This window comes from Dermacentor variabilis, unplaced genomic scaffold (genome assembly GCF_050947875.1).
Source record: "Dermacentor variabilis isolate Ectoservices unplaced genomic scaffold, ASM5094787v1 scaffold_13, whole genome shotgun sequence".
Classification (NCBI taxonomy): domain Eukaryota; kingdom Metazoa; phylum Arthropoda; class Arachnida; order Ixodida; family Ixodidae; genus Dermacentor; species Dermacentor variabilis.
Genome location: NW_027460291.1, coordinates 1,321,243 through 1,331,126, shown reverse-complemented (window position 1 = coordinate 1,331,126; position 9,884 = coordinate 1,321,243). Strand labels below are relative to the sequence as shown.

At 40.5% G+C, this 9,884-nt stretch overlaps 1 long non-coding RNA gene across 1 annotated transcript; it reads right to left on the bottom strand.

Moving 5' to 3' along the window:
* Positions 1-2,592: 2,592 nt before the first annotated feature.
* Positions 2,593-9,597, bottom strand: LOC142566612 (uncharacterized). Its single transcript, XR_012825084.1, has 3 exons — positions 9,544-9,597; positions 8,634-8,834; positions 2,593-3,193 (listed from the first exon to the last, which is right to left on the bottom strand). It is a non-coding gene; the product is annotated as an uncharacterized LOC142566612 (long non-coding RNA).
* Positions 9,598-9,884: the final 287 nt, after the last annotated feature.

Genomic DNA, 9,884 nt, shown 5'->3' with positions numbered 1-9,884 from the left:
TTTTCCGGTCATTCGAAATTTGAAATTGTAACGTAGCGCCCCGCAAAAGCTACTGCCGAATTGCATTAACCACTAATCCAGCCAACTGTTGCATAAGCCATGGAATAATGAAAGCAACCACTGCCGCCGTACCAAGGCGGTGTCAGTCCGCTGCTCCATGCATGCGTGCAGCCTCGCGAAAAGAGAGCAAGGGCCGCAACTAGGGTGCGTACCTGTTATAACGGTACACATTTGGAGTGCATGCTCGAAGCAAAACCTGTCTGTGTGAATATTAATAAGAAATTGTTCCTTTTTTCACTCAATCACTTCAGGAACAAGTTCGTTAAATCGAGTTCAGCCAAGTTGGATTCGTTATTTTGGGTTTATGACAACATTGAACTGTACAGGGACTTGCAGGACAATGGAAGTTGCTTCGTAAGATCAAGAACATTGTAAAGTCAGGTTTCTTTAGATCAAGTTTTAACTGTAGTTACTATCTCATATGTATGTGGATCACAAAAAAGGGTGCTTTTTGTACAAGGTGGTTACACATTTAGCGTAAAACAATTTCTGTTGGTCCCGATCATGAGGTGTAAGAATTGTGCATTCATATTGTATTCAGTTCATAGCTAACATGTCTGCATCAAAATGAGAGTGCCTATATGCTTTCATGCCTTTAATGCCTCTATTATGGCGGCACTGTCCCATTACAGTCCATAAGCGTAATTATTATGTTGCATGAATTATAACGCTTACCCCATATGTTGCACTCCATGGAGTTTTTTTGTCACCCAAAAGGTTCCTGAGTAGTTTGAGTGCGTGTCACGCATCAAATATCACGAAGATTTCTTCTTCCTTATCCTGCGGGTGTGGGAACGATGTTCTTAAGTTTTCATATGTGAGCTCATGCACTCGGCACCCAAGAAGCTTCACCATTGCCACATTGGCCATAAGGCAGTCACATACAATTGCTGTCACCTTCAGTCCGCATTAATCAATCAATCAATCAATCAATCAATCAATCAATCAATCAATCAATATTTATTTTTGACAAAATGAAATACAAGATGGGTATAAGTACACATTCGGAGGTCCCGAAGTAACAACTGTCGTGGGGACCTCCTAACAAAACATGAAAAGGGGATAGTAGGATCGTGGCAAACAGTGAGTCATGTCATATATTATACAATTTCTACATCGGAAATAAACGATAAGAGCGAGAAAAGAAATACGTTAACAATATCACAAGTATATTCACAGAGTTAAAAAGAAGAAAAAAATTGAAGAAATCTTAAAAATAACATGCAACAATTCAAACGAGGATGAATGTCACGTAAAGCTAACAACGAGAAGTGTCAATTAAGGCAAAATTTAGTAACTCGGTAATTGAAAAGTACATTGCGTAATGGTAAAGTGAACAAGATCTAATTAATTCTAGGTTTGTTAAATTATGCTACGCATCAGATACAGTGTTCATGAAATGCTCCTTCGTTCTACGCTTGAATGATAATAATGTAGATGTCTTCATGTCAGATGGTATAGAATTCCAAACAGAAATGCCTCAAAACTCGACGGTAAATTTCCCGTAGTTAGTTCTTGCTTTTGGAAGGAGAAGATTGAGTTGGGGGGGGCTAAAAATCTTGTGTTGTTATAATTGATGAGGCTAGAGCGACTAAAACCTGGAATATTAAACTCGGTATTTATAAGGCGAAACATAAGTAGCGACACCTAATGATTGAGTAACATGCGTAAAGGTAAAAACATTTAGGGAACGGAATATTGGAGCAGACGGAGATGTATGCGATTGGAATGCAATTAATCGTAATGCCTGCTTTTCCAAAACTTCTAACTGATGAAGATGTGTGGTATATGTATCACCCCAAGATGACAGGCAGTATGAGAGATGACTGTGTATATACGGGTAATATAAAGACATGAGAATGGTTTGCTGAAAAAAAGAGCGAGTTTTTATTATGATGTGAATACCAAATGAGATTTTTTGTATAAGTGATTGAATATGGCACTGGAACTTTAGGTTCTCTTCTAGTACTACACCAAGAAATTTAGTAGACGTGCATCTTGGAAATACTATATTATTTAGAGACTACAATAGAGTCAATGTGCAAAGTTTTTGAAGAATGGAATACCATAAATGTTGTCTTATATTGGTTAATAGTTAGCTTGTTTTTTTACCTATGCAGTGGATGGCTTCGAGCAGCAAATTCTTTTGAACTTCTCCTGAAATTTCAGCATTCAGGAAGTATCCAAAGGGCATCTTCCACGGCGCTGCCAACCCTACCACCATGAATACAAGTGTCTCTGTGGCAAGGGGGATATTGTCTGCCTCCTGAGGTTTCTGGACATTTCCGAGATCCACAAACCCTATCAGCCGCCCGCTTCAATGGTCTAGTTCACATGCTTTCTTTATGCTCATTCCATCAAGAAGGATGGAGCACAGGCGCTTTCTTGTCGTGTCATTCTTGTGCTCCTGTTTGAGTGATGTTAGCACTTCAGCTGTGAAGCCAGGCCAGCCTACTACAACTCTGAGCCACTGCCGTAAGGATTGCTCACTAGGCATCGCAAACAATGAACTCATGTAGTCATATGCACGAGGAGAGTAATGATGTAGTGTCGTGGCAAATTTTTTCATTTTCATGCTATACCTCCTGCTTCGAGGCTGCTCGGTTGCATTTTTGCACCAATTACTTAATATTTCGACTGGTAGGTTTCCAACTTGTTCCAGCTTTGTCTGTGCCTCCTCTGTAATCAAAGATTTGTTCCTCATTTCGTCAATCACGCTCTGCAGGGTACGGCTTCGCTCACAGTAGCGGTTTGTTCTTGCTTCAAGCACTTTTATCTTCTTTCTGGCTTCCTTGAGGGACTCTCCCAGCCGCTTTGCCTTTGTCCTAGGGCTTTCTTTTGTGCAGTACGTGTGGTCCTGATTGTTAAGGGTTTCAACAACCTGTGGATTTGGATGCCCTTGGTATGGTGCATAGTCTTCACTTGTACCTTGGTCATCCCTAGCCTGCCTGCTTCCTGATGCAATGCCTTGCAACTGCATCAGAATAGATTACACATCAGCTCGCTTGTCACCTTTCTTACATTTCTTGCTAACTCCTGCACGCTCGCGTGGTGTCTCAGCGTTGTTGCAGGTATCAGCTACAATAACTACTGTAGGGGCCTCTTCTGCTGCAATGTAGGCAGATGGTAGCACCTGCGTGAGTTGTGAGTTAGATGTTTGTCATTACACCTCTGACCAGCATGCAAGCTACAACTTCAGTAAAAAATGCAGTTGGAGGTTTCGCATTAGCAACACTAAAGCATTATTTAAATGCAGATGGGCAAACATTACAAATTCTATGTGCGAACTGAATTATTCTTACTATTCGCTTCTGCAGTTCACTCTTGGCAGTTGTGGAACACAGTACACTTGCGTTCATTTGACTCGGGTAATACGATTCTGACCAAAGGTCTCGGCCTGATACCTTGCATTTTATTGGGGCCAACCTTCTGTTATTTTGATCCAAAAATTGACCTTTGCCAGATAATTAGAGCTTCACCAGTAAGAATGCACACGTCTGACCCCTATGGGGTCCCCTCAGTAGCGCCTCCTTTAGTGGCACTTTCTGCATCAGAAGAGCTTAGGGGACAGTGAGTGCGTTGAACACACATCATCTTTCCTAAAAAGTGCCTACTGCACTAGGAAAATCTACAAGCGGTAACAGTAGCCCGCAATGTCTCATTATGGTATTTACTGGATTCGAACGTATGCCTTTTTTTCTAGAAACTTTCGTCAAGAAATGTGTACATGTTGCAAGTGGGCACAAAACCAAAACCGCCTTCACGGAAGTTGTAAGCTTCACAGTATAACATGGATGTGTTGTAGCAAAGCTGATAATAGAAAACCGGAAATTAATGCACAACGCACAATAGTTCCGTGGATATTTTTGTTGCTGTAAAGGAAGTGAGTAAGCTTTTGGTTTCTACTTTGTTTGAGAGCCTTCATGTAATTTCTACGTTGGTGCTCTGCTTCAGGCGGAAATAGTGGCTGTGCGTTTGTTTTGGAGGCATGTTATCATAGGGAACATACTGCCAAAGAATCAGCTGTGCGTTTTGTATATTTTTTGGTGCAAATTCCGCAGTTGAACCCGCCAAATAATTCAATGAGTGTTTACGGGGCTGCAAGGGTTGAATTTACGGATGCCTGCTGTATTGCTTTCATTCTTAGAACAAGGATCCGAAACATTTTTGCAGTTGACTGGGAGAAAGGCTGATGCATCTGAAGACTTGCGTACGATTGCACCAAAGGAGAACCACAGATGTGGCATAGCTGAACTAATTGCTGACCGAACGCATGTAGTAGACTACCTATACAAGTAGTGTCCACTTGTTGTACAGGCGCACATTTTCCTAGGCTGTCATCCGAATTTTGTGTACACATTTAGGGAGATCAACTTATTACTGCGGCGTTGTCGGCATGTTTGTATACCTTTAAAACAATGTTCAGTACTGTGTGGTAGTGCAATTGGCTTCTTCAACGAGAAATGGAGTTCTATAAGCTTCTGCTATGTGCTCTTTGGTTACTTACTGTCACTTTCATAATGAATCATGTATGCTCGCATTTCTTATGCTCTCATTTACAAATTTTTCGCGTCTGATAATTTCCAGGTCGCGTGATAATATCCAAACGTATGAAATGGTAATTACCTTTTTGTAGCAAACATACCCCACAGGACTTCGTATGTTTCACTTCATTTACAAGTGATAAAATAATCAATATTTGATTCAATAATCACGGGTTATTTCCTGAACTATACATATTCCATCTATCTAGCATGTTTCTATATTCGTAAATCTCTATTTGAAAAGCAACTGAGATGTGAGTGCTGCCTAACGACTTCAATTTATTTGCATGTTTGCACACGCACGTGTACACACACACACGACGGTGCAAACAAGAAACAGAAGAAAAAGCTTATTTTAACAATATGGAGGGAACATGAAATCATATTGCTCAAACCTGGAAAGGTTTACCTTTAAACTCAAGCAACTACTGCCATTCCTTACCAGAGAAGGTAGTGGACTCTGTTATGATGCATCTGTGATAGGCTGTGTGGTGATTCTCTCAGTTCTTACTTCCACACTCAGTTGAGTGACTGCATGTTTGCTATTATGTGTTACTACTTCTGTATTTTGAATAGCAGTTCTTATCTGCACTGTTGGCAGGGTGTTCATAAGTGCCCTTTCATTGTAGCCTTGTAGATGTTACACATACGCTTTTGTAACATCTCTGTGAGACAGCAACTATATTTTCCTTATGCAATGCCTTCATCAAGGCAATTGGATAGAGTATGCATCGCTATCTGTGCAGAGAAAAAACAAATTTTTATATTTGTCTCAGGAGAGCATCATTACTTCACACACACACAAAACAACACAATGATTGGTAGTATGCGACTTGGCCACATCTTTGTACTCTTTCTCCCTGCTGATAACGCACAGCCGATACTATTCACATGTTTTGTACCCTGCCGGTGCTTAGAGTATTAGTTTTTCTGTGCAGCGTTGCAAATTGGGCACCGAACAGTCATTATCGCATACTTAAAAATGTATGCATGAAATTTTAAAACGTGGAAATAGTTATGAAATTAAGCTTTTAACTTCATTAAAAGAGGCAACGCTTTTGTGATCTTTTCCTCACACAGCGGACATATTCCTGGGGCTCCTTCCATTCTCATTGAAATGACTTCATAATTGCTTCCGGCAATACGCTTTATAAGGAGTAAAGCTCGATATGCACCTAAAATTTGCAATTCAAAATAGCCTCACTCGCGACATAAGCAGGTGGCATAGCTTGTACATTTCTTTTAAAACCCTTCCATTACATTGTTATGCGTTCACTCACATTCGTTTTAATTACTCAATCTCCTGAAATGATAACACTCACCCTGCGCATTTAACCCCATTTTAGCCAGTCTTGTGCTTAACCAATTATGCATATAAAATTCCATTTTCTGGTGGTTTGGTAATTTAGCGACCATTTCCTTTGCTTGATAATGCTCACTATATTTCAGTTACATTCTTCAAGTAACCAGTTACATGTGACCAGTTACATTACTGACAAAACAAGCTGTAGGAGGCAATTTATAATACATTTCTCTATCTCTTAGATGTGATTCTGAGCGACCTCACAGAACTACTGCTCAATTCTTCGTTCACTCAACCATACAGACTTCTGTGACATAAGTTAATGTTTTTGGCCGTTGAATGCTAATGCTTTTGTTTGTCAGATAAGTGACTCATGTACATCCATCTATGCAATCATCATACACAAGAAGTATTTTTGGGGCCAAACATTGTGCAATTTTATCTTAAATTAATTTACAAACTTGTCAACCTTTTGAAGAAATGTAAACGTTTGTATGCATTCCTTAAAATTGGTCATTCAAGTCTAAATGGCTAAGGAGTGAAGGGTGCCAGGAAGAGGCCCACGAAATGCTGCCTCACTAATTTAAACAGTAATTCTATGGCTCAAGAGCAATGTCCACATCTAACGTTTACACCAGGGAATCGCCTATATAAGGTTTTTCACTTTTTCAGTGGCCCTATCGGGAGTGCCTTATCCGAACCCAGCAACTATGGTGATGCATTGAGTAACCAAATTCTTCCGTACAATGTATTGATTCACAACAACACTGCCCTTCCCTCCAGCGCACACATCGAGCGAGCTTCTGGTGTTGCTGCTGGTGCCTTCACAGGAAATGGAGGGTACAAAACAAAAGCAAATTTTGAATAGCACAACAATAGTGTCGTGTGCTATAGCTACAGAAAATAGTGTTACTGAGGATAGTCAGCGTGTGAGCGGTTTCAGTGGACATACGGAAACTGCTAGGCCAGCTTCTTCTATTTAGGGTATTTGTGTAGCGTTAGTAGAAATTTGGAGGGAAGTGTTGGTAAAGAAAGTTATTAGTTTTTATTAGTTAATTTTATAGGGTAGTAACAGGTCACTGTAATCAAGCAAAATTTTGATTGAAATTATTCTAATTTTTTATCTGTGACATGTACACGTTTGGATGCAGCACATATAAAATTGGCCCTACAAATTAAGATTTTCTACAATCCTGCAGCTAATGCTTCCTTGTTGCTTTGTACTCACATCATACTACTATTTCATAAGTTCAACAAATAAGCCCTCAATATGTTGTTTTACAAATTGCTAAATAAATCGCTCCCTGTACAAAACCAGATTAGGCCGAATCTAATATTAGATGTTACTTCAACTAGAACAACACGTTTCTGTGGTGCCATTGAAGAAGTAATCATGAAAAATGTGGCACTACTTTTGGTCCAACTTTATTATAGAATGCCTTCCTCCTGACCTTGGGGTATATACCCTGCTAACTTTTAAATTCTAGTTTTTTTTAGATTCTAGTTATACACGTTATTATATTCTATGTAATCTTGTTTTCATAATCATGTGTGATGTGCTTTTGAAATTCTCCTATTTACATGTTTTTGTTTACAGTTTCATAACAGTTATGTTCAATATGGATACTTAGCCCTGGTTCTGCCTCAAGGAAATGTTTTCCTGGTTCTGTGTATTAGCTAGAGGCCCTTCCTTATTGCTCCGTGTATTTCATTCCTCCATCTATACACAGTTCCTAGCTGAAGTCAGTTCTCATCTAAGCTTATGTTATCTGACTTCAAAAACCAGGAGATGCCTTTTGTGATTCAGTAATCATGATACGAAACTTCAAATCGCACTGCGTACAAGAATGTTTTAAATCAAACTTTCATATGACTGTTTCAAAACATGCTAGGTGCAGTGTGGCTTTATGCCAATACTTACACATCACAGGAATCACAGGACCTCTGCTGTTTGAAATTGGCCCTGCCTTTTCACCCCACTGGTTGGCATGTATGGGATGAGTCTGCATTAAACTGTTGTGTGCTATCACTTCTCTTGCAGCCTAAAGTATCTCCTTCACTTTTTTCATAACTTGAATATGGTTCATGTGAGATGCCTAGGATGGGACAATTTGGCAATACAACCTCAGTGTATGTTTGTGCGGTGATTGTCACTCGCTTCACTAGCTTGAAGTCCCGCAAGGTTACACATGCTGTTCCTGTGACGTTACCGGTGGTATGAAGGCACATGTAATTTGGCATGCGTTAATAACTGGTGAAATCAAAGGAACCTTTCATTCTTGGTTGTGTGCCTGAGGAGTTGGAGCTTTGTGCCTACGTTATTGGATTGCAACATATCTACAAATGAAAAACAGGAGACAAACATTGTGTCAGTACTCGCTCACTATTCTTGATCCGATCGGGCAGTTTATTCCCTGATAAGTTCATGCGCATGAACATAGTGCATTCAAGACAAAAACACAGCAATGTCAAATCATTGTTGCGGCATACTGTATGGCACTGCCATATTTTACTGCGCATTTGCATTGTGCAACATGTACTCATCATTTTTACTCTTTCATGTTACTTTTGCTCTTTGCTGCTGTTAACTGCTGTTAACATTCCTTGTGCATTTCTTCCCATGTTTCTGTAGGACCTGAGGGAGACTGACGTTCTAGGATGTGCTACCGTTCACTTCCCTGTTATGCAGTGAAAAATATATTGAAAGTTGAAATAAACAGACATACTTCTAGCCTCATGTTGTCACTGGGTGGTTGAAACCAAGTCGGCACTGCCCCTTCACGCAGTCGGCGTCGTTGTAGACGACCCCAAAAGTTAGATAGCACGAAGTGGGTGGAGCATAGAGCGTGACGTCTGGTTTGTGCAAATCCTCTCAGGCCCATGGCTTGAAGTCATTTTTGCAGAAGATGGGATTGTCAATTGGGAACCTGTGTATTCAACACAAGTGCAACAAGCAGTTATTCACCATCATGAGCCTATTTTTATATACACTGCAGGATGCGGCTTTCTCCTAGTGATCTTCAATTACTTCAGTCTTGCCCGAGCCGATTCCACCTTGTTCACACAAATTTCCCAATTCATCAAGCCCACCTACATCTCTGCTGTGATCGACTGGGCTTCCTTCCCTCTGGCAGCCCTTTCTATTACTCTAACGGTCTACTCGTTATATGCCCTACGCATTACATGGCCTTCCCACTCACATTTTTTTCTCAGAATCTCAAATAGAATATTGGCTTTCCCCATTTGCTGCCTGATCCACGCTGCTCTCACACCGCTGCAGCTAACATCTTTCGTTCAGTCGCACCTTGCGTGGTCAGTATGTAGATGCAACTTATTCTTTTGCTACAGCTCTTTGGCTTCTTCTATATGTTTATATTTGCATTATAGCTTTAAATCTGTTGAGTTTAGCTGCAGAAATGTGCTGGGTACTTTTATAACCTGCCAGTAACATTTTACTACTAGTTATGCAGAATACAATGAAAATACCGCAGACTGCTTTCATAACGCATTCTCTTTACTACATAGTGGCACTTCCAGTGTCTTCGGAATAAAATTTTATTTAGGGCTTCATTACGCACTTCTCTTTTTGTGTGCCTATTGAAATGCGCTTCAAGACATTTGAGAACACAAACTTACTTGTGGCAGGAAAGGTTGCTGCTTCCTGGCTGTAGTCTACTGTCGCAAAACGGGTAAGCGCAAAGCCACGACATAACAGCTGCTCGCGAGCGCTTCAGTAGAAGCGGTAGGTCAACATATAATCAAAAAGCATACTCGTAGGAGGTCAAAAGCTTCCCTGTTAGCACTGCAGCAGATGTGCTTAAAAAACGTTCAGCGATCGTGACATCCGACGCAGCCTTTAGAAAGAGTGGCAGAGTTCGCAAGTGCCTACCGTCTGCGAGAAAATTTTCCCGCCTTCGCAGCGAGCAGGCGTCGTAGCAGACGACACTTGCAGCATGTCTCTCAAAGACAAAACACTT